Source organism: Rattus rattus, chromosome 7 (assembly GCF_011064425.1).
Source record: "Rattus rattus isolate New Zealand chromosome 7, Rrattus_CSIRO_v1, whole genome shotgun sequence".
NCBI lineage: Eukaryota > Metazoa > Chordata > Mammalia > Rodentia > Muridae > Rattus > Rattus rattus.
Genome location: NC_046160.1, coordinates 65,098,021 through 65,125,498, shown reverse-complemented (window position 1 = coordinate 65,125,498; position 27,478 = coordinate 65,098,021). Strand labels below are relative to the sequence as shown.

Sequence of the window (27,478 nt, the reverse complement as noted above, 5' to 3'; positions counted from 1 at the left end):
GCATCTAAATGTTGCACCTGTTTTTCAGACGTAAATTTCGACATAAGAAATATCATTCGTTATTATACACACAAAGAACTCCTTTGGTGAATTTAGGAAAAAGTAATGTTGAAACAACAGCTTGATTATTAAATGTAGAAAAGGTATCCTCAAATAAATGTTAATCTTCAGTTTGGTTTCGAATAGTAAACCTTTTAATTGCATAGATTAATTTATTTCTGACCCTGATTGTTTACAAACAATATAAACAATTTTATTCAAAAGTTAAAAATACCCAGGTGTAGTGACACAAATCTTTAATCCCATGGGTCAGGGAGATGAGGTTTGATATCCGTGAGTTCAGGCTAGCCTGGTTTATATAGAGAGTTCAAGGACAGTCACAGCTACATAGAGTCCATCTTAAACAAACAAAAAAGTAAAAGAAAATTAAAAATAACGGTCTTTCGCTGCCAAAAGCATTGCAAAACAATTGATTGAACCAGTAAACCTTTTTGGTTATGGGCTTTTGTTATTGTTGTTTTGTTTTTTGAAACTGGGTTTCTCTGTGTACCTTTGGCTGTTCTGGAAGTAAGTCTGTAAACCAGGCTGGCCTCGAACTCAAGAGATCCAGCTACCTCTGCCTCCTGAGTGCTGGGATCAAAGGCATGTGCCCTCACCAACTAGTGTTGTGGTTTTGAGAGATGGTCTCTGTTCTTGGGCCACTGTGTAAAACAGGCTTAGAGGTCCACATGCTACCTCTTTAAGTGCTGGAATTGTAAAAGCTTGCACCACCTCACGTGGCAAACCAGTAAACTTTTATTTAACTCCACAAAGTGGAAAAAAAGTCCACAAAGTGGGTGAAGTTAAATTTTAAAGCAACAAAATACTACCTTCTTTATCTGACACCTTTAGTTGATTTGGTAGTCTTTGGTAGTGCTTAAAAAATACATTTGTGCTTTAGAGATTACAACTTTCAACAAGCATATGTCAAAATTGCCTGTGGTCTCTTTTAAATTTGTAGAGTCTACTTTAATATTCTTGGATTTAGAGTTTTGTGGGCATATAACTTTCTAGTATGTTGTGATATCGACTTTTCCATGTGGGTAGAGTGAGGTTAAACTATTAAAAAATTGCATTGAGGCTTTTGCTGAATTGATAAACCACCAGATACTTATGTAGTTTTTGATCCTTGTACTGTTGTTTTGATTTTCAAATTAGCAATTGAATTTGTCACTGAGACTAGCTAGCTAAGAAAGCATCTTGTGTCCAAATTAACAAGTTTTACATTATTGAAATAATTGGTTTTCTTCCATTTCCTTTTCATTCTTCATGCGCTTAACAGTAACAGAAAAGGATTTTTAAGGATTCTGTAGCTTGGTTTCTTTCAGATTGATAGTCTTTGTTTACTTGCCTTTTTTTCTTTTAAAAAATTTCATTGTAATTATGTGTGTGTATATGCATGTGCACATGAGTGCGGGTGCTCAAAGGCCAGAGATGTTGGGTTCCTCTGGAGCTGGAGTTGAAGGTGTTGTGAGCCTCCTTGCTGTGGGTGCTGGGGATGGGACCCAGGTACTCTGGAAGATGGGCCATTTCTCCAGCCTGTTACTTGGTTTAAAGAATGTTATATGATGTTCTCTGCTTCTATTTTATTCAGAGATGTTTTCATTATTTTATACTGATACTTTTGGAATAAAATGTTCATGACTGAATTGTTTATATGCTCTTGTGTATGCTGTATATTTTTAAAACATTTTTTTGGGTTAACTAATAGCGTTTCAGATTTGTTTCTAGAATATTGAATGTTCTTTAAGTGCTGTCACTCTGTGTGTGCATGTGTTGGGGGGAGCAGGACTGTTTAGAAAAAGCTGCCTGGACCTTGGTAGGCTCACACTGGCCTTGAATGCTGTTAGTCTTTAATTAAAACTGCTTGTGAGTACATACTTAAAAGTTTAATGTTGGGGGGTGGATGGGGAGGGGAACACCCATATAGAAGGGAAGGGGCAAGGGTTAGGGGGATGTTGTTCTGCAAACTGGGAAAGGTAATAACATTTGAAATGTAAATAAGAAATACCCAATTTGGGGGTTGGGGATTTAGCTCAATGGTAGAGCGCTTGCCTAGGAAGCATAAGGCCCTGGGTTCGGTCCCCAGCTCCAAAAAAAAAAAAAAAAAAAGAAATACCCAATTTAATAAAGATGGAAGAAAAAAACTTTAGTGTTGAATGTATGTGTAAAAAGTGTACGTGTTGTATTTAAGCTGTAAGTTTAAAATTATTTCTGTTAACTTTCTTAAAAACAAGACAACTTCTATTTCTTATATGTAGTTCTGAATGCACTACATATACACTTTTTTTTTTTTTTTTTTTTTTTGAGACTATCTTGTAATGTTGCCTAGGCTAGACCTTAACTCCTGGGTTTAAGTGATTCTCTGCCTCAGCCTTCTAGGTCTCGGGGACTAAGATGGGAACTCACATTTTTTGGCTGTGTTGGAGATTGGTTTGTGACCTCCCATAGCACACACACAGATGGAGGTCAGAGGACAGCTTGTGGGAGTCAGCTTTCACTTCTCACTGTCAGAGTCCTGAGGACATAGCTCAGGCTGTCAGGCTCTGGCAAGCTTCTTTACCCCGCAGCCATCGCTATTAGTACAATTAAAAAAAAATTCTCTGGCACTTAACCTGTTATCATCTGTCTGTGGTCTTGTCCCTTATAAATATCACATACACAAGTCCCACCCCTTCCCCTTCGTGATTGACCTTCAAATTTCCAAGTCTTGTGACTTTATACATTGTATTGGGCTTAAACTACACTTTCTGCTGTTAACTATTTCTTCCCCTAATCCTTTCCTTTAGGGCTTTGATCCCAGAACTGGGGAGGCAAAATCAGGTGGACCTCTCTTGAGTTCTAGGCCAACCAGAGGTTTATAGTGAGACTGTCTCAAACAATGGACTCTTTCTTTGGCTTCCATTCATTCCTTATTTCATTTTCTCTGTTTCATCTCCTTTTGTTTTTTTTGAGACAGATCTTAACTATGCATTCCTGGTTGGTGTGGTGCTCAACTGTGATAGCCTCAACTAATGGCAATCTTCGTGCCTTACCTTTTTTAGTAAAAGGAATAGTGTAGGGCATCTCCATTGCTGACCACTTCTTGTAATATATTCTTTTGTTTTTTTGTTGTAGTCTAAGGTTCTAATTGTTTTGTGCTTTCACTGTATTTTACTAAAAGCAAAAATAAAAATTTTATTACATCTTGGTTATTTTCTGTGTGCTGATGTGCATGTGGGCATGTGCATGGGCACAGCATATGTTTGAAGGTTAGAGGACCATGTGAACCTAGGTACTGAATTTAGGTCAGCAGGCATCGTACTTGATAGATGCCTATATGAGCCACCTCCAGTGCCATAATCCAATTAACTTCCTATTACCATCTTAGTAGTACCCAGATTTACATTTGTTATCTAATGCAGGTTGGTGAGGTTAGTGGAATTTAAACTTTCTGAAATACTGAGGCCCACACAGAGTTTAAGTAATGTGCTCAAATATGTATTTAGAGACAGCAGAAAGCAGAGCTGGGATTTAAACCCAGGACCATGCTTTTAGCTTCCACACTTATTTGTAAATTTCCTGTTTAACTTTTCTATATCAAATTCAACTGTTCATCTCTTCAGCTGGTTGTGTATCCTATTCTCCCTATAACCACACTAAACCTGTTCCATTAATGTAATTATATTTGTATTTAGCCATTGAGTCCTTCCCAATGTCTTGAATTTTATCGATTTTTTTTTTCCTCCACAGTTCTTAATTTAGTAAATATGTGCTGCTTTGGGCTACTCTGGATATATAATTATATATGTAACCAAGACTTTACCTTAGGGAGCTTGTTAGGGAGGTGATAAAATACTTCAAGTGGCAAATGAAAGGAAACTTAGAAAGTAAATGAGATTGAAACTTACGAGTTTTTAGTTAATATTTATTTTCTGTGTGCTGGATTAATGTTTCAAAATATGCTTGAAAATACAGTCTTGTGTTCTCCCAAAACCTCTGGATATTAAGTTCTTCGTTATATCCTCATATTTTTATGAGGTAGGGTTTCTTGTATCAAGGTTGGACCTTAAACTTACTTTTCACTTCCCCAGTGCTAGAATTCCAGGTGTAAACTGGTTTGTATGGTACTGTGAGTCCAGCTCAAGCTCCAAGGCTTCATGAGTAATAGGCAAGAATTCCACCTGAGTTAAATCCCCAGCCCTTCATTTCGTTCTTGCAACTCCCTCACCCCAGATCTACCTTTAGATCTTAAGTTTAAGAAATACTGAATCATTAACATTATACCTTTGAGAAGCACCATTAGTAGACAGTCCTGAAGAAGGAAAGAGTCTACTGAGAATAGGAGAACTAGACTGAAGTGATTGAAAGGGCCAGGTAAAACATCCTAAAATAATGTCTATCTCACTAGTTTTTAATTTGAGTGGCTTATAGTCCTCCTGCATATACAGGGATGTGGATCTTTTAGCTTACAAAGGAAGAGGTAAGGAAATGTTGCCTGGCTAGCCTGTGGCTTCTGACCATTAGCCTACGGAAGTAGTCCTGATTTATTGTGTGTTCTATTACACTGCTACCATCGCCTCTGCTCATGTGTTCCTCTTGCCTGAATTCTCTAATATTATCAAAATTTCTTCTGTATGCTGCCCCTCTGTTAAGTTTATCTTTTGTATTGGAACTACAATAGAATTATTATAAACTTTAGTATTTTATTGTGAAATGTTTTAAATATATGCTTAGAAAATAGTCTGTGATTTCCCACAAACTGTAACTCATCTTAAAGTATAACCTCTAAGATCAGTCTCTTTCCCCCGGCAGAGACTCTTGTATACCAGGCTGGCTTGTCTCACTGTGTAGAGAAGGATAATCCTGAACTCTTGATAATATTGGGATTATAGGAGTGTAACACTATGCTTGGTTATTATATGGTTCTGGGGATGGAACTCAGAACTTTGTGCATGCTGGGTAAGCACTCTGCCAACTGAGCTATATAGCCTTTTACTTGATTGATTTTGTTTGTTTTAACTTATTTCTCTCCATTTGCTTACATGCCATTATTTTGAAGCAGGTCTTGGAACCATGTAATTTCACCCATGACATTTTAATATAAAGCCTGTGTGTTGGCTCATGCCTAACACTTAGAAAGGCTGAAACAGGAGGACCACTGTTAATTTGAGACCGATTCAGTTAGCTAGTAAGTTCTAGGTTAACCTGAATGGTAGGGAGGGCCTGTCTAAACAAAACAAAGAAAGTAATTTATATCTTTAAAGATAAGGGTTATTAAACACAACTTCAGTATAACTACTATATATAGTTCCTTGGTTTTATCAAATACATATTGTTTAGATTTACAACTTAGATATCTTGGTGTCTCCCTGAATTAGGGTCCATATTGTGGCTGGACCATCTCTATCTCAGTAATTTTTGTTCAAGAAATTAGACAGGGGTCAGGGAAATGGTGCCGATGACTGCTAAGACTGAGTGTAATCTCTGGGACTCACATAGTAGAAGGTGATAGTAGAAGGATAGGAAGCTGTAAGTTGTTCTCTGACCTTGTGTATGTGCTTGAAGACATACTCACACATTGATACATGTGCCAGGATGCACACACAGCACACAGAATGGGAAGGAGGTAGATCCATTGTTTCTTTTTTTTTTTTTTCTTTTTTCTTTCTTTCTTTTCTTTTTTTTCGGAGCTGGGGACCGAACCCAGGGCCTTGTGCTTGCTAGGCAAGCGCTCTACCTCTAAGCTAAATCCCCAACCCCCATTGTTTCTTTAAGGTTCCCTGTGTCTGGGTTTTGTTTAGCACTACCCTTGTGTTGTAGTTTTGGTCTCTTGTTCTGCCCTGCTTGTTTTCCTTAAAAGCTGTTGGCTCTAGGGTCTTGATCAAAGTTGTTTTTTCCTCTCCTGCTCTTCATGGAGGGAAGAATGTGAGGAAAGCAAACCAGTTTTCTAGGTGGTGGTCAGGTCTTTGACCAGAAGGCATGTGGTTGGTTATTTTTGTGGTGTTACCAGCTATTTGATATTAAGGCTTAGGAATGGTCATTTATAAGGACAATCAATTTTGTTGTTGGTTTTTTTTTTAATGTAATAAGCCTAGACCACTCACCTTCTCAGTCTCTAAGTTAGACAGTCCTTTTTATGCTTATTTGTACCAATGAAGTATATGTAGAATGTATGCAAATTAAAAATTTCATTCTTCCTGACATTTGCTTTGATTTTTGGATGGAATATTGTTGTACATTTATTTTAAGTCACTTATAAGTACTCAGTAAATGTTGGGGTGATATTTAGTTATTACTTGTTAATAATAATAAAAGACCTATCTGTCTAGCCATGTATCTATCTGCCCTCCCTCCCTCCCTTCCTCTTTCTTTTCTGAGATAGGATGTCATATAGGCCAAGCAGGCCACAAGTTTACTGTGTATCTGAGACTGACCTCTGGTTTTCTGTCTCTCTCCTAAATCCTTGGAATTACAGACCTGTGCCTGGCTTTATATATGTATTTGCTATGTTTTGTTTTTTTTGTTTGTTTGTTTGGTTGGTTGGTTTTTTTTTTTTCTTTCTTTTTTTTTTTTTTTCGGAGTTGGGGACCAAACCCAGGGCTTTGCGCTTGCTAGGCAAGTGCTCTACCACTGAGCAAAATCCCCAACCCCATTTGCTATGTTTTTTAATGATTTAATTTAAAGGCATGGGTAATGTCAATTTACCTATCACTCTCCTAGTGATGCTGCTACCAAAGACAATAGTTATATGATTTAAGGATAAAGTCCCTCATTGTGAGAATGAGACTTTTATTGGCTCCCAGATGTAATCTTACTATAATAAGTCACTTAAGAGAGTCTAGGCTTTCACTCTCAGAAGTTTCAGATAGAATCTATATTTGTGTGTGTGTGTGTGTGTTGTGTGTGTGTGTGTGTGTGTGTGTGTGTGTGTGTGTGTGTTTTCTGTGTCTCATGTGTCAGAGAAGTAGGTGTTAGCTCTTTCCTTCCACATGGAACCTGGGGATTGAACTTAGGTTGTTAGGTTGGTGACAGATTCATTTGTCTGCTGATTATCCCACCAGTCTGAAAATCTGTATTTTGAAAATCCTTGTTTGATATTGTACTTTGCAAGTTGGTGTGTTGTTAAAGATTTTAAAATGATTTTTTTTTTTTGTGGTCCATGTCTTATTTAATTTCCTAAAAATGTCTCTTACTTCCTTTCTTCTAATGGCATTTGAAATTTTAACCAGTGTGTTACTTTCTTCTTTGAAATTTCAGTGACTTGCCCTGCACATATTTAGAACATTTTTATATTTATTTTTAATACATTTTTTGTAAATTGTTTTAAATTTTCTGTCTAGCTGTGAGGAGACACCATGACCAAGTCAACTTACAAAAAAAAGAAAGCATTTAATTGGGTTTGCTTATAGTTTGAGTAGGTTAGTCCATTTCCATCATGGCTGGGAGCATGATGACAGGCAGGCAAACAGGTAGGCTTGTTTTGGATCAGTAGCTGAGAGCTTACATCCTGATCTGCAGGGAGGAGGCAGAGAGACAGTAAGACTGGGCCTGCCTGGTGCTCCCACTGACACATCTCCTCCAATAAAGCCTCACTTTCTAATCCTTCCTAAATAGTCTGTTAGCTGGGAACCAAACATTCAAGTATATGTCAGATAATAAAACTTTTATAGTGGCCTAGATTATGGTTTTGTTTCATTATTGAGTTAGGGTCTTCCTAGGCTGGCCTGGTATTTGTTAAGCAGCCGGGTTGGATACTGAACTCCATGAAGTCCTGCCTCAGAAGTCTTCTAAGTGCTGTGATTACAGTTGTGTCCATACCTAGCTTTTCTTAAAGTACTTAATGTTCATTGTGTTTTTTTTTTTTTTTTTCCAGAACCATTAAAACTGAATGGGACATACATAAGCTTACATATGGTAGAGGTAAGAGTAGAGTCTTGGTCACTGTTCTATTGCTGTAAAGAGACACCAGTGACCATAGCAGGTCTTATGAAAGAAAACACTTAATTGGGGGCTTTTTATGGTTTCATTGAGTCAGTCTTTTATCATGGTGGTGGGGAGCACGGCACAGATGGAACACGTGGTATTGGGAAAGCAGCTGAGAGCTACATCCTGACCAGCAGGCTGAGAGGAGGTGGGAGGAGGAAGGAGACAGAGACACAAGACAGACAGACACACACAGATGGACTTTTGAGATTCCCCCAACATCTCAGTGACAAACCTCCTCCAACAAGGCCACACCTCCCAGTTCTTCCACAAGTATGAGTATTGTGGCTGTTCTCATTCAAACCACTATAAGTAGGAACCAAGACTCTGTACCACCTCTGTATTTGTGTGTCTTTGTTGTCTGTACACACTGTTAACTTCTGTTATTCCTTTCTGGCACCCCATAACATTTGTGGTTTTAAGTTTGCTGTCCTTTTCTGTAGTAGATTGATTATAAGTTCTTTGGAAGGATAGGATGTTTTATTTCGCTTGTATATTCACTGTGGGAGGAAGGACCTGGCACACGATATAGGTGCTTGCTAAATTATTGTTAAATGAATAGAATTGCTGAGAGCATTTCTTCATTAAACTAATTTTAATGTTGTTGACTGGGAAAGTCCACAAAATGGAGATAATGTATCAGTAGCAATAGTGTAGGATGGCACCAATCCCGATTTAAAATTATGTATGTCCCCTTTTGCTAAGAAATGGAGTGCCAGAGGAATCTTAGCCACAGTTGAATAAATTTCTTTAGGCTCAGTGCAGAAGCTTTTCTCCGTTCAACATAAGTATGGAAGTGCTTAATGAGTAGCAGGTGGCACTTAACTGAACATATTCCATGTTATGTGCTACAAATCAAGTATATTTTTAAAAATATGTGGGAAAAGAGCTGGGGCTGTATATGGCTTGGTGGTAGAGCCCTAGCTTAACATTTGTGAAGGCTTAGATTCACCGGCTAGTACTGCCCCCATCCCCTACAAGAAGTACATTCAGGAAAATACTAATTAAAATACTGTGTTATTTTGCAGCTGGGATGTAGCTGAGTTAGTAGAGTGCTTATCTATCATTTGCAAAGCCCTAAATTCAGTCTTCTCTACTTCATAAACTAGGTGTGGTATCACACAGGCCTGCAATTTTAGCATATAGAGATCTAGACAGGAAGCATAGTGAGTGTGAGGCTAGGATGGTATACGTGAGACCCTATCTCAAAAAAAATTATTTTTAAAGAAAAAACGGTCTTTTTGGGTGATCAGGTTGGCAACCTAACGATCCTTTCCTTACTCACTAAAAATGATTGAGCAAATACAATGAAATAGATGTTTGCTTTTAATCACCATTAATTTCCATTTTTTCTTACTTTTGGCCACGGGGGGGGGGAGGGATATTGTTCAAGACAGGGTTTCTCTGTGTAGTCCTGGCTGTCCTGGAACTCACTATGTAAACCAGGATGGTCTCTCTCTCTTTTTTTTTGTTTCTTTTTTTGTTTGGTTCTTTTTTTCCGGAGCTGGGGACCGAACCCAGGGCCTTGCGCTTCCTAGGCAAGCGCTCTACCACTGAGCTAAATCCCCAACAGGATGGTCTCAAATTCAGAGTTCAACCTGCCTCTGCCTCCTGAGTGCTGGGATTAAAAGTGTGTATTACCACTACCATTGACTACTTTGTTCTTTAAGTATAGCTTGTGCGTGTGTGTGTGTGTGTGTGTGTGTGTGTGTGTGTGTGTGTGTGTGTGTGTGTGTGTGTGTGTGTGTGTGTGTGTGTGTGGGTTTTTAAGAGCCATGGTCTTGTTACACAGCTAGCCTTAAATTCTCAATTCTCCCTCCTGAACCACCTAACTACTGAAAAAATAGAGTTGTGCCACTGTCTAAGTGACAGTTTCCTTATGTAACTCAATTTAGCTTTTTATAATCTTTGTACTTCAACCTCCTTAGTGCTGAACTTCCAAGTATGGATTACTATACCATCCTTGTTTATAAAATCATTGTTAAAAATATTTTGTTGTAAAACAACAAAACAAGCACTGCGGGTGTATGTGTGTGCCTGTCTCTGTGTGCGTTTGTGCGCACGCATGCATACCCAAGCGTAAGGGGGGTTTGATGGTGGTGGCACATAAACGTTGTTGTGCTAGGGGTTGAATTCAGTATTTTTAAGAATGTTAGACAAGTAAACGCTGTACTCCTAATTTGCATCTCCAGTCCATTTTATTTTTAGTATTCTTTTTGGGCTTTTTGTTTTTTTCGAGATGGGGTTTCTCCAGTCAACTTGGCTTCCCTGGAGCTGGATCTGTAGACTAGACTGACTTTGAACTCAGAGGTCTGCCTGCCTCTGTCTCTCAAGTCCTGAGATTAAAGGCATGCACCCATGTTTGTTTTTTGAGACAAGGTTTTACTATGTAGCCCTAGATGGCCTGGAACTTGCTATATAGATCAGATTGGCTTCAGACTCATATAGATCAGCCTGACTTTGTCACAGAGCACTGGGGTTAAATATGTGCCATCGGATCTGACTTTTTAGTATTTTTATTTGTTTAAGGATAGCTTTATTATTTATTTTTATTCATTGTATTTATTTTATGTATAAGTGTTTTGGTGCATGTATGTCTATGCACCAAATATGTATGTGTCTGGTGCCTGAGGAGTCTAGAAGAGGGTGTTGGACCCCTTGGAATTTGAGTTAGAGACAATTGTGAGCTGTCATGTGGGTGCTAGAAACCAATCAAATATGGGTCCTCTACAGGAACATCAGAAACATTAAGCGCTCTTAACCATTGAGCCATGCCATCTCCACCCCCCATCCTCCCCCACACTCCTCTCAGTTTCTGGGTTTCTCTGTAGCCCTTGGCTGTCTTGGAACTCTCTGTAGATCAGGCTTGCCTCGAACTCAGCCACTTGCCTCCCTGCCTTCTGAGTGCTTGGATGAAAGGCATGGACTACCACCACTCAGCTCATCTTCTCTCTCTTTCTCTTTAATAAAATCACTATTTTTATTTTATGTGCATTAGTCTTTTGCCTGGATGTATATCTGTGTGAGGGTGCTAGAGCTTCTGACGCTGGAGTTACAGAGAGTTATGGGTTGCCATGTGGGTGCTGAGAATTGAACCCTGGTCCTCTGGAAGAGTAGCCTAGTGATCTTAACCACTGAACCATCTCTGCAGTCCCCGTCTTACCTTCTTTATTGAACCAGAGTCTTACTGTGTAGCACAGACTAGTCTGGAAGTCCTTATGTAGCCCAAGTTGTCTTTGAATTTAGTGTGTAGCCTAGGATAGCCTTGAGCTCATAGTTTTTGTTTCAGGCTTCTGAGTGCTAAGATTACAGGTGTGAGTCACCATGGTGGCATGCATGCATAATTTTCTTTGAGGTTGTCCTGGAGATTACATAAAAACTTTATAGCATTCAAGCTTTAATATCAGTTTAATTAAAATTGAACATAAAATTTTTCTACAAATCTTTATTACCTTCTTTTTCTTTGTATTATTCTCCTACAATTTATATATGTTCAGTGTATAACTAACCAATGCAGACATAATTATTACTAAATAAACTTTCTTTTTAAATTGGGAAGAAAAACAATTCAACTCTCCTTTCACTTTATTTTTTTAAATGGAGGTTTCCCAAAATTGCTCGGACTGACCTTGAGTTTAACTCCATAACCTGGTTGGCCTCAGATTCACTGGCATCCCCTGCCACATCTCAGGTGTTCATGCTGCAGGTATACCAGTGCACTCAGCTTCTCTTTTATATTTACTAGTGTTGGATATAGATAGGGAGTCTTTCAATTTTGTTTTGTTTTTCAAGACAGGGTTTCTCTGTGTAGCCCTGGCCGTCCTAGAACTTGCTTTGTAAAGCAGGCTGGCCTCTTAACTCACTGAAATTTGCCTTCTCCTGCCTCCCAAGTGTTGGAATTAAAGGTGTGTACTACTAGTGTGTGTGTGTGTGTGTGTGTGTGTGTGTGTGTGTGTGTGTGTGTGTGTGTGTGTGTGTGTGTGTGTGTGGTGAGTGCAATGTGTATGCAGGTCAGAGGCCAACTTGATGGAATTTTTCTCATTCCCTGTTGAGTAGATTCTGGGGATTGAAGTCTGGTCACCTTTATTCATGTAGCCAGCTCTCCAGCCCTAGGCAGTCTGTTTCTTTATTTTCATATTAAACCAAGGCTTGACTCTACTCTGGGCAAGCAGGCAGTCTTTTTCTTTCAGCTTTTTGAATTCATCATTTTACTTCCTTCATTTATTTCCAGTGGGAGTTCAGCTGTGATGAGTCACTTTTCTTTGGATGTTTTGTGAGTTTCTCTTTTTCATTGACAGTTTGATTCTGGTATATCATGATAATAATCTCTGAGTTTATTCTGTTTGTAATTCCTTGAGCAGTTTTTCATCACATTTAGAAAGTTTCTGACTTTTTTCCAACTAGTTATTCTGCCATATCTCTTTTCTTCATTCTCATTTAGCTTATTTAATTGTGTCCCACTGGATTCTGTGGCTTAATTTTTTTCTTTTTTGTTCAGTTCTCAGAATACAAAATTTCAAATTGATTATTCTATCTGCTTTATATCAATTTATTGAGTTTTTCATTTTTGTCACTTTTTTCTTTTTTGGAGATGGTGCTGCTTATATCATGGGCTTCACTAGAACTTACATGTAGCTGATGGCCTTGGACTTCTGAGACTCTTGCTTCCACATCCACTGCCAGGACTACAGGTGTACACTACCACACACAGTTTATGCAGTAGGGTAGAGGGCCAATCTAGGCCTTGTATACATGCCAGATAAGCATCTACCAGCTGAGCTACAGCGTGTGTATGACGTGTGAACGTGCTAACATGCATATGGAAGTCATAGGACAACTTGTGGAACTTTATTCTGTACTTCCTATATATCAGAGATTGCACTTCTTTGGGTATGACTTCTCTCCAGTCCAGTTCTGAAATTTTTAGTTTTAGTTTTAGGTTTTGTTTTTGTTTTTAAACAAAACAACAAAAAACTCCTGATCAAGAAAATGCTTCTGTAAGATTGATAGGCCTGTAGGCAAAACCTATAGGGCATTTCCTTGATTAATGATTGATATAGTAGAGTGTGGTGAGAATTCTGAAAATTTGGTTTCTTAAAAAAAAATTTATAAGAAGGTGTTTTTATTTTAATCTTAGGTGTGGGAATATGGGACTGCTTCAGAGTGTCTGCAGCAGTTGAGTATAATTTGCCTCATGCTGTGGCAGAGGTGTGGTTTTGCCAGGTACAAATAGTTTCTGCAGTTGTGTGACATTTGTAATTCTGGGAACTTTTTAGAGGTTTTGTAAACGCTAGGGCACTGAGAGTCAGGGTTGCTGGTTGGTGGTTAGTAGTAGTTGGGCGGGGGTTGGTTGTGGTTTGTTAGTAGTCATAATCATGCTCAAAGAAGAAACAAGAAATTTAGATCACAGATTTCTATCACTCTCTCCCCTCTATCCTTCTTTCTCTTCTGTCTAATGATAGGCGATGAAACCAGGGATATAAAGAGTAGGGGGGGGGCGACGACGACTGGAGAGAGGGCTCAGAGGTTAAGAGCACTGACTGCTCTTCCAGAGGTCCTGAGTTCAATTCCCAGCAACCACATGGCACATGGCTCACAACCATCTGTAATGGATCTGATGCCCTCTTCTGGTGTGTCTGAAGACAAGAGGGGGGAGGAGGGGGGGAAGGAAGGAAACAAACCTCACAAAGTAGCAAACTCTAGCTACAATATGGACCAATCCATTCATTATGGGATCTCTGGGCAGATAAAGAAGAAAGCAGGCTAAGCAAGCCAGGGAGAACAAGCCAGTAATCAGCACTTCATGGCCTCTGCTTCAGTCTCTGTCTCCAGATTCTTGCTTTCAGTTCCTGCCCTGACTTCTCTGAATGAATGACTATAAACTGTAAAGTAGAATAAACTTTTTTCTCCCAAGTTACTGTTGGTCATGGTGCTTTGTCATAGTAACAGAAATGTCACTGAGATGTTGAGTAAAATCTGTGTTTGAGCCTTCTTGGGGAACATCGTTTTACTTATTTTGCTTCTCCACTATGTTTTATGATATTTGATTCATGTTATACTTTTTGCTGCATACTTAGTAATTTTTTGTTTCATTCATATTGCTGGTCTTATGCAAGCACTCTCCATTATATGCTTAGTTCTCTACTTTTGGGGGGAAGGTTCACTTAAAAGAATATTTTAATAACAGCAACGCCGAAAGTCAGGTTCACCTCCTTTCTTGGTTGTTTTCTAAACTAATTTTGTATTTTTGTTGTATGTGGTCACTGGCTTCTTTGTACAGTAAACTTAGTGTGGTGAAAGTGGTAAGAGGATAGAGAAACTAATCAGTTAGTGAAAGTTTCAAATCTTGCATGCCTGGAATATGTTCTTTACCAAGTCCTTTTTCAAATTAATTAACTAATTAATAATTAATGTATGTACTTTGTTGGGGTAGAGGGGGAACAGAGACAGACAAAAGATAGTCTGTGGGAGTTGGTTCTCTCCTTTTGTCATTTTAGGTTTTAGGGACCAAACTCAGGTAGCAGACTTGGTGCTACTCTCTAAGCTATCTTTCTAGCCCTCTAGTTAGTATATCTTAAAAAGGCATCCAATTCAACCTTCACATTCAAGAAGCTAAGAACAAGACTACTGGGCATTTATAAAGCTAGTTAGTGACAGGAGGGATTCGAATATATATCTGTTTAGATACCCAGGCTAGTCTAGTGTGCTTGGATCAATGTTTTACTTCTTCACCTGATTTTCTGTAATCCCTAAGAAAAGATTATTGGAGTTCTAAAACTAAGTAGTTTTTTTTTTTTTTTCTTTCTTTTTTTAAAATGGCTTTTGGAATCATCTTGTTCCTAGGAGCAATGTTAAACAGTACGCAGATACTTTAGAAACAACAAGTAGTTTCTAGAGGATAGCATTTTGGACAGATGTATCTGATGTATTTTTAACTTTCCAGGAAGATGATTTCACAGTTAACTTTGGAAACTTCTCCTAATGACCGTGAGTTACCAGGTAATGGAAACTCTTGGTTAGATGGCAGAAGCAGTGTAAGAAGGCAGTCCCAGTGTGTTGTAGAACTAAGTCAGTGTTATGGTATCTGTCAGTGGTGGGTTGTTTGACTGCAGATCGTCTGTGTCATTACTGTCGCTTGTATCAATTTGCATTCTACTTCATGCTCATGTCAAGTACTGGTACTTTGATTGTTGGAGACTCATATTAAGGATAATCATAGAGGTCATTTTAAGACAAATTTTAAGTGAAGTTGAAACTATCTCTAATGGAATAATTTTATAGTAAAAGGCAGAAGAATTACATGCTATGAGTTACAAGCATTCCAGCCAGAAGAATTATTCTTACTGATTGTTTTTGCTTTCTGAGACAAGGTCTACCCATAGAGCCCACGTTAGTTTTGAACTAATGATTTCCTTGCATCTCCAGGAATCCATATGCCTCGTAAACTGTTAAAATTTACTATCACTATAAATACACAGTTCGGTGGGGTTAAATACATCAGTCTGTTATACAACCAGTGTACAGAGTGTTTCCTCTTTCCCCAGCTCCTGCCAGCCCTCATTTTACATTCTGTTTCTGAGTTATTTAATGTGCTGTGTCTACACAGATCTGACCACTCTAGATATATCATACAAGTGGAATGGCACAGTATTTTTCTTGTGACTTTTGTCCTTAAGGTTCAACCATGCATTGTGTGTTATATGCCAGAATTTCCTTTTATTCATTCATGTGTTCGCTCTTGCTCATGCTCCCCACCCCGCCCGTGTGTGTGTGTGTGTGTGTGTGTGTGTGTGTGTGTGTGTGTGTGTGTGTGTCCCCACTGAGCTTATGTTTGAAACAGATTCTTATGTAGCCCAAGCTGGTCTTGAAGTGACTATATAGCTGAAGATGGACTTGAAATTTTGATCCTTTTTTTTCTTTTCATGTGCCAGGATCATGAATCTATGCTACCATAATGGTCCATAATTTCACTTTTACATGAATAATCTATTGTATGTATATATGGCTTTTTGCTTGTTTGTTAACTTGTTGATGGACATTCAGACCTACTTGTTAGCTTTTGAGATCAGTGCTATTGTGAACTTGTGCAGTTGTTTGAGAGTGTGTTTTCAGTTCTGGATAAAAGGCCAAGAGGTAGGATTGTTAGGTCACATGGTAGTTGTATTTTTAAGAAGGGGCTAGAGAGATGGCTATTTTTTAAACATGACTTATTTATTTTTATTTTATATGCATTGGTAATTTAACTGAGTGTATGTCTATGCAAGGGTGTTGAATTCCCTGGGATGGGTTATAGAGTTCTGAGCTGCCAGGTGAGTGCTCAGAATTGAATCCTGGACCTCTGGGAGAGCAGTCAGTACTCTTAATCTCTGAGCCATCTCTCTAGCCCAAGATGATTATTTTTCTTTTTTTTTCTTTTTCTTTTTCTTTTTTCTTTTTTTCCAGAGCTGGGGACTGAACCCAGGGCCTTGCGCTTGCTAGGCAAGCGCTCTACCACTGAGCTAAATTCCCAACCCCCAAGATGATTATTTTTAAGAAGGGATCCCAGATCCCCATGGCAGGAGGGAATTGTCCTTTGATTGACTTACGTAGCAGTACCTACATAGTGGCTTACAACTGTCCATAATTCCAGTTCTAGGTGATTGGTGCCCTCTTCTGAACTCCAAGAGTTCTAAGCATAGATGTGGTGCACAGATACATTGGAGAAAAACCCTCATACATGTAAAAATAAAATACATAATCCTAAAATAATTTTTAAAAAGCAAAATTATGAGAGTAGTTTAGTAAGGTTACAAGCACTTGCTACTTTTATTACAGAGAGCCCAAATTTATTTCTCAGTACCCACACTAGGTAGTTCACAACTGCCTATAACTCCAGCTCTAAGAATGTGATGCTCTCTTTGGGCCTCCATGGACAACCACACTCAGGTGTAAATGTCCCCCCCCCACATATAAGTTGGTTATGGGCACGGTGGTGCAGGTGGTGCATGTCTTTAATCCCAGCACTCTGGAAGCAGAGATAAGCAGATATCTGAGTTTGAGGCCACACTGATGAAATCCAGAGTTATACAGAGAAACCCTGCCTCCAAAAAAAAAAAAAAAATTTTAAAAATTGGTAAAACTTAATTTAATCTTTATTGATTTTTAAGCTACCCAAATAGAATAATGTATATTCAGCGCATTCAGAGTTCCTTAAAAATGACAGTTCATTTAGACCATTGTACATATTTTTCAATAGTTGCTTAGAGTTGCCTGTGAAGGTCAATATAATTTCTATTCTCATTGATTATAACCTAGTAATAAAGACAAGTAGATTCGTGCCCATGTTTATTATATTAAAGGAATGTCACTGCACTGAAGGACTAGCTCACTTATACTTGTAGTTTTGAAAATGGATTCCTAGAGAAAAAGACAGCTAAGCTTTGACTTAGAGAGGGGGTCAAGTGGGAAAGTTGTTTCATGTAGGGGAAACAGCATGTTAGAGGGGTAGAGCTGTAAAGCTTGCACTGTATTTACCAGACTCAGTGAAATGAAAGAATGACAGATAGCTAGAAGTTTATTTTAGTCAGGAAGTAAAGAGAAAGAAAGAAAGGAAAAAAAAGGTCAGGTAGGGTGGTCCCACATCTATAATTCCAGTACAAAACCTCAGTGAATTGAACCTAGTTGTGTCTAGTCCATTTTCTAGGGAAGGTGAGGTAAAAGAATAAGTTCAAGGCCATCTTGGGCAATTTAGGTAACCCTGTCAAGATAGGAAAAAAAAAAAAAAAAAACAACCCACAAAAGAATTGGCTATATGGTCTGGAGAGATGGCTCAGTGGTTAAGAAGCTCTTCCAGAGATCCTGAGTTTAAATCCCAGCAACCACATGGTGGCTCACAACCATTTGTAATGGGATCTGATGCCCTCTTCTGATGTGTCTGAAGACAGCTGCAGTGTACTCATATAAATAAACAAACCGGGGGGGGGGGCTATATATACCTATTTGGTAGAGTACTTGCCTACTATGTGTGAGACTCAGGAGTTCAACCCCTAGGCCCAACACAAACCCAACAAAAAACCAAGTGTTGGTAAAGATGTGGAAATTGGGACATTTGTATGCCAAAGATAGAACTGTAAAATTATGATAGTTGCTTAAAAATATATTTTCAATTTTTAAAATTTATTTTATGTATTTTGGTGTTTGGTTTGTATGTATGTGTGTACACCATGTGTGCGCAGTGCCTGCCTTGGCCAGAAGCAGGAATTAGATTCTCTGGGATTGTAGTTAAAGAAAATTGTGAGCTACCATATGTGTGCTGGGAATGGAACTCAGGTCCTCTGGAAGAGCAGCTAGTATTGCCATTGAGCCATCTCTTTGCCCCAACCATATCATTATAGTAATGCTGTGCTTTAGATCCTTCCTTTTTTAGAACAGTGACAGGTAGGACTTATGCTATGACACTTTTAGGCAGTTTGGTCATATTGTCTGATATTTTTAAAACACTACACCCTGTAATCTTCTTTATAAGTTAAAGGACCCCTCCATATCAGCCCCCTTATAAATCACAGTACCTGCCTGGACAGTGTTCATTTAGACCTCTTTTTTTTTTTTTTTTAAGATTTATTCATTTATTATATATAAGTACACTGTAGCTGTCTTCAGACACCAGAAGAGGGCATCAGATCTCATTACAGTTGGTTGTGAGCCACCATGTGGTTGCTGGGAATTGAACTCAGGACCTGTGGAAGAGTAGTCGGGTGCTCTTAACCGCTGAGCCATCTCTCCAGCCCTCATTTAGACCTCTTATACTTAGATTTGCTGATATTTCTCTTTACTTCTTGGTTCATTAGCCCAGAAGAAAATTGTGCAGAAGCTCTTCTTACCTACTTTTACATTTCTTTCTCTTCATTCCTTCTCTTTCTCTTTTTTCTCCCTTCCCTTTATGAAGTGGAAACTTCTGGTTTCTTTGGAAAGTCTGTTGGATGGTGTTTTGATGGGGCAAACAAAGGAGTGTTTTCCTGAAGCAGACACGGGTGAAAGGAAGTTTTGGTAAGCAAACACATGAAAGGACATGTGATGAAAGATTCTTTGTATGTATTGGTCTGCCTTATATTTCGTAGTCGAACTGCATTTGTCAGGACTCCATAGAGAGAAATGGCACCAGAAAACCTCAGGAGAGATTTGTATGGCTTCAGTGGACTTGGGCTGATTGGCATAGTTGATACAAACTAGTGCTGAGGCAAGACCCATGAAGGACAGACGCATGGTGATTGGAAGGAGTATAAATAAGACTCAACAGATAGTGGTAGGAGAAGGGCTTGTCTTTGCTTGGCTTGTTTACATAGCTAGCTTTACAACGCTTCTTAGTTGTTTTCACTGATCTCCGCTTGCTTCATTGAGAAAAATAGGACAAAAACTGCTGGTGTCCCTGGTAGTCCTGGTCCCTGCTGCTGACTTGTGCCAATTGGCTAAGGCCTAGCTGTTTTTGTTAGGTTATGCTACCTCTGCTGATTTGTGTTTCCCTATCCTGACACTACCAAACTAGACTACTGGTATATTTGTAACGTGTTTACGAGTGGATTGAGCAGCCACTGCTGACCTGTGAACTAAACTGCTGATTTCCTGAAAACACAGATGAGATTTGCTCCAAAAGATTTCTAAAAAGTTCCGCTTCCCTGTATCCAAATAACCTTTCTTTTCCACTACCTCTGGTGGGTGATGGGCTAAAAAGGAGGTTAAAGCGTTTTAAAACCCATAATAAAAGTAAGATTTAAAAGATCAAAACTGCACACCTTTCCCCTTCCCCATTCTCCTCCTGTTTCTTCTTTTCCTTCTCTTTTCCTTGAGTACCTCAAACTTGCTATATAGTTGAGACTGACCCTAATTTTTTCCTTCTGCCTCTGCCTCCCAGGTTCTGAGATTACAGGTGTATATTCATGGCTCCAGATCCATTCTTGTGAATTGTAATGTCACAGATACTCATACTTTCTGAGTATTGGTATTATACTGGTATACCAGGATAATTTGCCTAAGGTCAATTCTAAATGTTTGTTAGCATTTGGAATATGAATTGGAATCTATCTGTACCATCTGTTTGTAAATCATGTATGTAGTTGTCTGTCTGACTGTCTAATCTTGGTTACAAGGGGCAGGGTTTCTGTGTGGTTCTGGCTGTCCTAAAACTTTGGAGACCTCCTGCCTCTCAACACCCCGGCACTACCACCACCACCACACACACACACACACACACACACACACACACACACACACACACACACACACACACACACACACACACCGGCACCACCACCACACACACACACACACACACACACACACACACACACACACACACACACACACACACACACACACACACACACACCGGACTAGCTAAATCCTGTGTTCTTGTTTCATGTGCTACAATTCTGTTTCTTCTTTATCTCTTTGAACATCCTCTGAATTCCTTGGACTACCACGAGGGAGGAAGGTTGCTGTTGATGGCAGGTCTAGGTCTCCTCTTTTGGTATGCATGCTGTTATATTAAAGACGAGGACATTTCTTTCAAATGGAAGGTGATCAGTCAGGCTTGTGGGTAATGTGTACACCAGAGTGCCAGGCTGGGTCCTGGAGGAAGAAGTGTTATGATGCTGCTCTATAACTTGAACTGGAACAGACTGCTTTTTGTGAGTTAGACTCCATGCCTCCATGCCCTTTTCTTTCTTTTTTTTTTTTTTTAAGGACAAGATTTCTCTGTGTAGCCTTGGCTGTCTTTGAACTCGCTCTGTAGTTCAAAGGCTGGCCTCTAACTTAGAGTGTTTCTCTGCTTTCTGACTTCATTGGACTTTTCTAATTGGCTGCTCAAATTATTAAGTATCTGTTAATTCTTTTTTTCCTTCCCTTTTTTTTTTTTTTTTTTTTTTTCCCCATAGCTGGGGACCGAACCCAGGGCCTTGAAACGCTCTACCACTGAGCTAAATCCCCAACCCGGTATCTGTTAATTCTTGAAGGGTTAGTTCAAATTCAGCTGTCAAAGTTATTATGATAACACTGGTTAGTGATTTGAATATTTTCTTCCTGAGTTATTTAAAAGCTATCCTTCACAAAAAGAATTAAGTGATTGTGTGGTTTGAATAGAATAACCATCCATAAGCTTATATATTTGAGGACTTGGTCCCCAGGTGGTAAAACTGGTAGGATTAGGAGATGTGGCCTTGATGGAAGAAACGTGTCACTGGGGTTGAGCTTTGAGGTTTTAAAAGACTGCTGGTGTTCTCCCTACTTTGGAATCAAAATATAAAGCTGCCATTCCTTTGCTCCATTTTGTAATCTAGCCCTCTGAAACATAAGCCCAGATAAAACACATTGTTTTTATACATTGCCTTGGTCATGGTGTCTTATCACAGCAATCACACAAAAGTAACTAAGGTAGTGACTTTATTAATTGGTAATTTAAAAAATCTTATACTTTTTAATGAAAAGAATTAGATTTAAACCTTTTCTTGGGCCATTCTTGCTAGAAGAGATCATGGAATTTTAGAGACTTAAAGCCTAGGGTATCTTGAAATACCTGTAGTTGCAATGGCTGTGCTGTGTGTCAAGTGAGAGACTGTTTTGTAGGGTTTGTAGCTCTGGCTAGCTTGGTACTGTGTAGCGTACACCTCACATTTCTGGCAACCCCCCTGTCTCATCCTCCTTAGTGTTGTGATTCACTTCTTGCACCATTATCTTTCTCAAGGTTAAGTATAGAGATTGCGTTCACTTTTAACCGCCTTGGAAAATTTAATAGTAGGTTACATGGACAAATGTTGATTATACTGTAGTATAAATTTTAAGTAGAAATACTGGGTTCCTGAAACCTACAGTTATTTCATCTTATTCATGTTCAGATTTTCAAATAAACACATTCTTAATTTCGGTCATGAGTGTTTTGAATTAGTATGCAGTAGAGTAGTAAAGTCTGAAATTAGAACATATTTATTTGGACCAAATGAATTCTCCTTTAATCATATAAAACATTTTTGCCTTATTTTAAAGTAAAATATCAAAGGTAGAATAAGTACAATTGTTAAGAATTGTACATGTTGGGGCTGGAGAGATGGCTCAGAGGTTAAAAGCACTGACTGGGGTTTGGGATTTAGCTCAGTGGTAGAGCGCTTGCCTAAGCGCAAGGCCCTGGGTTCGGTCCCCAGCTCCGAAAAAAAAAAAAAAAAAAAAAAGCACTGACTGCTCTTCCAGAGATCCTGAGTACAAATCCCAGCAACCACATGGTGGCTCACAACCATCTGTAATGGGATTCAATGCCCTCTTCTGTGTATGAAGACAGCTACAGTGTATTCACATACATAAAATAAATAAATGCTTCTTAAAAATAAAAAAGAATTGTACATGTTGGGTGTGGAGAGAACTCAGTGGCTAAGAGCTCTGGCTGCTTTTCCAGAGGACTCAGGTTTAATTCCTAGGAGATCTTACACCCTCTTCCGATATCCTTGGGCAACTATCCACATAAAAATGTATTTATTTTATTTATAAAAATAAATGCACAAAACTAACAAAGAAAGCCTTATAAAAGTGAATTACACATGTAAGATTATTTCCTTATTTTATAATCCATAAAGCGGAAAACTATAATTTCTAACATTGTTCAACAAGAGCAAAGGTGTTTGCCTGAGGATGTAACTCAGTTCATAGAGTGCTGGCTTGCTTAGCATGCATGGATAGCCCCAAGGGGGTTCCATCCTCTATACCACATAAAACTGGACATGCTGCTACACATCTGTAATCATAACACTTGAGAGATTGAAGCAGAATAAGGAGTTTGAGGTTATCTTGGGCTCTTGAGATCTTGTCTTATAAAAACTAGAACAAAAATGGGACCTAAAGAGATGGTCAAATGGTTAAGAGCACTTACTACTACTGCTCTTCAGAGGGCCCAAATTCACACCAAAAATCACCTGTATCTGGTGCTTCAAGGGATCCAGTACTGCCTTCTGAGCGCTGCATCATACATATGTGCACACAAATACTTTTACACACATAATAAATCTTTAAAAAATACTTTCATGTATGCCAAGCATTGCTTTGTATAATACTATATCAATTATGTAGATATAGAAAAGATAGAAAAATTCATACCTTATTTGAACTTACATTCTGGTGGCATTTGCCTAATTTAAGTATTTATGAAAAAAGGATTGGATTCCAATATTTTTGATCTGAAAGTGAGCTGACCAGTATTTTTTATTCTGCTTGCTAATTCAGATAATTTTGCTATACTGGCTTAGAGCTTGTTATTGTTAAGAATTCTAATTCAGGATAGGCAAGAAGGCTTAGCAAGTAAAAGGTGCTTGCTGCCAAGGCAGATGACATGAGTTGTATACATGCAACCCACATGGTCAAGGAAAGAACCAGGTCCCCTACAAGTTGTCTTCCGACCTTCATTTGTACTCAGTGATGTGCATAGTCCCCATATCCCTATACACACAAAACAAAATTTAAAAATACTCTAATTCAGAAATGAAGTTAATGCAGGTTTTAGATGTGAATGTAATTAATACTGTCACATTTACTTCTTTAACTGATTTTTTTCCCTGCTAGTTATAGATGCTTTATTGTTTTATAAGCAAAAGAGTGTATTCTGAACTAAGGTTGTCTAAATTCAGGTCTTAGTGGTTCCACTGTTTCTCTTGGGAAAAAGCAAGAGAATTTCCTTTAACAGTGTACTTCTCTGAACTCTCCTGTAAAGAAAGTGGGGGAAATACACCAAGTTATAGGTTTGTTTGTAAGGCATAAATGAGACTTACCCATATATATTTAACAAATATTATAGATGGCTATTTATTATCTATATTATCTATTCTAGAATTTTAAAAAAATTAAAAAATTACGATTTTTTTTTTTGTTAAGCATGTAGGGGCAAGCCTTACCTGAAGTAACAAGGCTGTTTATAATCTTATTTACATGAAATAAATACACACTTTTTTAGAAGCATGCGTGTGTGTTTTGAACCCTTTGTATGATTATTTACTGTATTTGTATGTACTTGTGTGTGTACACACTCAGAGGCCAGAGGAGATGTAGCTGCTCTTGTCACCGTCTCCAACTGTTCTTTTGACCTTTGAGGCAGGATCTCTTCTGAAACTGGGTTTCTCAAATAAGCTGGAAGCCAGGAAGTCCCAGCAGTCCTCCTGCTTCCCTTGGAGCTGGGATTGCAGTCATGCATAAGTGGCCTGGCTTGTAATATGGGTGTTGGGTCTGAACTCTAGTTTTTACAGTTACTTGGCAAGCTCCCTTAACCATCGAATCATTATTCTCAGCCCTTGAATGATACCATTTTATATGTGTGTGTGTGTATGGGAAGGGGGAGAATTCACTTTATATGTTAGTGGTTCACCTGAAATTATTTCTAACTGAATCTTGTTTTAGTAAAGGGTACTGGAAAGGGAAACAATTGTGACTCGTTTAGACTGATCCTGCTTGAATCAATATTAAAAGTTTTATGCTGGTGACCTCTAGTGGTTGTCCCCAAACATCAGCAAATACTAAATAGTTCTTTTGTTTAATGTTGAATGAATTTAGGAGATATGTAAAGCATGGTACCAGATGTTGAAATTTAGGAACAAGGTTGGGTTATGCTGAGTTATTAACTAAAATTGGCTAGGTAAAAACAAGTTTGTATAATTTTGCTTTGGTAATGTGTCAAGTTAACTACTTCCCTTTCTACTTTGTTCATTTGAGACAATGTCTCTCTATGTGCCCCTGTCTGCCCTGAAACTGTGTGAACCAGGCTGGCCTGGAACTCAGTGCTGGGATTAAAGGCATGCACCACTATGCCTGGCTTACCTTTCTACTTTTTAGATCAGGGTTAGTTAAAAACAGCCATTGATGTCACCAGTTAAAGTATTTTGCTGGTGCTTAACAATTGTTTTTCTGTTGGGGAAAACATTTCTTTGGAGTACTTACCTTGCAAATGTGAAGCTCTGAACGCAAACCTCAGCACTCCAGTTAAAAAGAGATGGGAAGTCCTACCTTCATTGACCCAACCACACATTCCATTGTAGGGTGCTCTTTCCCCACTTTTAGCTTGTTGAGGCAGGTCTTGGTACTTAGCTTTTCAGGAAGCCTGGGATTCATCATGTGGTACAGGCAGCTAAATGCTCTCACCTCTTACACCTTTTGGGTATTGGTGTTGCACACCTTTTTGATCCCGGCCCTTGGGAGGCAGAGGCAGGTGGATCTCTGTGTTCAAGGCCAATATTGGGGCTGGAGAGATGGCTCAGAGGTCAAGAGCACTGGTTGCTCTTCCAGAGGTCCTGAGTTCAATTCCCAACAAACACATGGTGGCTCACAACCATCTGTAATGAGATCTGATGCCCTCTTCTGGTGTGTCTGAAGACAGCTACAGTGTACTTACATATAATAAAGAAAAATCCTACACACACACACACACACACACACACACACACACACACACAGGCCAGCATGGTCTACAGAGCAAGTTCCAGGACAGCCAGGGCTCCATTACACAAAGAAACCCTGTCTCTATAAACACCATGATGACACTGCCGCCGCCGATGACGCTTTTTACTAAACTTTATTTAGTGTATGTGTCTGTATCTGCTTATCTTTGTGTGCATGCATACACATATGGAGGCCAGAGGACAACTTCTATGAGTGAAAATGTTAATTTTAATATAACTGTATGTAGTAAATTAACACAGGGGCTGGGTTTTTTTTTTTTTCCCCTCCCGACCCTCCCCCCATTGCCGCCCTCCCCGCAACAGTCTAGTTCACTGGGGGTTCAGTATTAGCAGGACCCAGGGCTTCCCCTTCCACTGGTGCTCTTACTAGGATATTCATTGCTACCTATGAGGTCAGAGTCCAGGGTCAGTCCATGTATAGTCTTTAGGTAGTGGCTTAGTCCCTGGAAGCTCTGGTGGCTTGGCATTGTTGTACATATGGGGTCTCGAGCCCTTTCAAGCTCTTCCAGTTCTTTCTCTGATTCCTTCAACGGGGGTCCTATTCACAGTTCAGTGGTTTGCTGCTGACATTCGCCTCTGTATTTGCTGTATTCTGGCTGTGTCTCTCAGGAGCGATCTACACTTCTGCACTTCTTTGCTTCATCTATCTTGTCTAATTGGGTGGCTGTATATATATGGGAGGGGCTGGGTTTTTTAACCCTAGCTAGTTCCTCAAAAACGACAGAGAAACCAAGATTTAGTTAAGGCTTTACCTCAATACCTGGGCAGTCATTTGATCTATTTTCATCCCCTGAACTAATCGGCTACCTCCCAGCCAAAATCCTAAAATACTTGCCTTTAGGTCTTTCATTCTTCAGCTGCAGTGCTTTTCAACACTTTTCTTTCTTCTTGTGGTGCAATCTTACTCTTCTTTCTGGCTGGTGGAAGTCCTTCTCTATTCTATATTCTCAGCTATTGATGATCAGCTTTTATTGATTGACAAGGCAGAGAATAAGTGGTAAGAATTGTTTACACAAACTTGAGACAGGAGATTCTTGGCATAGCATTACAATTCCGAGTCCCAAATTGAAACATGCTATGTGGACAGAGAAAAATGTGCATTTGAAAAAAAAATCAGCATTGAATGACACAAGGATAAAATTTACCCAGTATATAACATTATGCCTATATAACTGTCTACCAAAGTCTCTCAACTGTGAATAAATTATATGTTTTCTTACTCAAAGAGGGACAAACCAGGGCACAGTCAGTCAAAGCAAAACCGAAGTCCAGCAGTATAAAGCTCAGAGTCAGAGCCTGGGGGCCTAAGGTCTTCTGCACGCCAAAGGGCTTGGCAGCCCCACTTTCCTGGCTTTACCTGGTACAGCACAGAAGCCTTGTCTTTAAGGCTCAGGCCAGCCAGCTCCACCCCACATCTGCCACTGTGTCCCCAAACTGCTGGGTTTCTCCTACACCTTTAACCTTATTCTCACCTAAGCGCTCTTCAGGGACTTTGACCAGCCAAATGGTGCCAGAGCCTCAGCTTCACCCTATGACCACTTCAGTCCTGAGGCTCTGCTCCCACTGAAATTGCATCCCACCCTTACCAAAACCTTTCTTGGCCTCTTAGTGCATGTACTCTATGACTCCTTTACACCACTTGGGAGACACTTACACAACAAGTTCAACTGCTAGTATGAAATACAGCCTCGGTCTTCTCTGAGCTATAACTTTGTGTGCTGATCTGAGGAATATTTTCCAGAAGATTTTGCCTCAGTGATGCTGGTTCCCCCTCTCCCCCTTTTTGTTTTTCTTTCTTTCTTCCTTTTTTTTTTTTTTAAAAAAGGCATGGTCAGGCCTATAACAGCAATACCACAGTCCCTTATACCAGCTTCTGTCTTAGGGTTTTACTGTGTGAACAGAACCATGACCAAGGCAACTTTTTTTTTAAATTTTTTTGATTTGTTTATTTTATATATGTGAGTACACTGTCAATATCTTCAGACACACCAGAAGAGGGCATGGGATCCCATTACAGA

At 39.1% G+C, this 27,478-nt stretch overlaps 1 protein-coding gene across 4 annotated transcripts in view; it reads left to right on the top strand.

Moving 5' to 3' along the window:
• Strn3 (striatin 3) overlaps positions 1–27,478 on the top strand; it is an 85,662-nt gene that overhangs the window by 1,554 nt on the left and 56,630 nt on the right. The window lies entirely within an intron of this gene.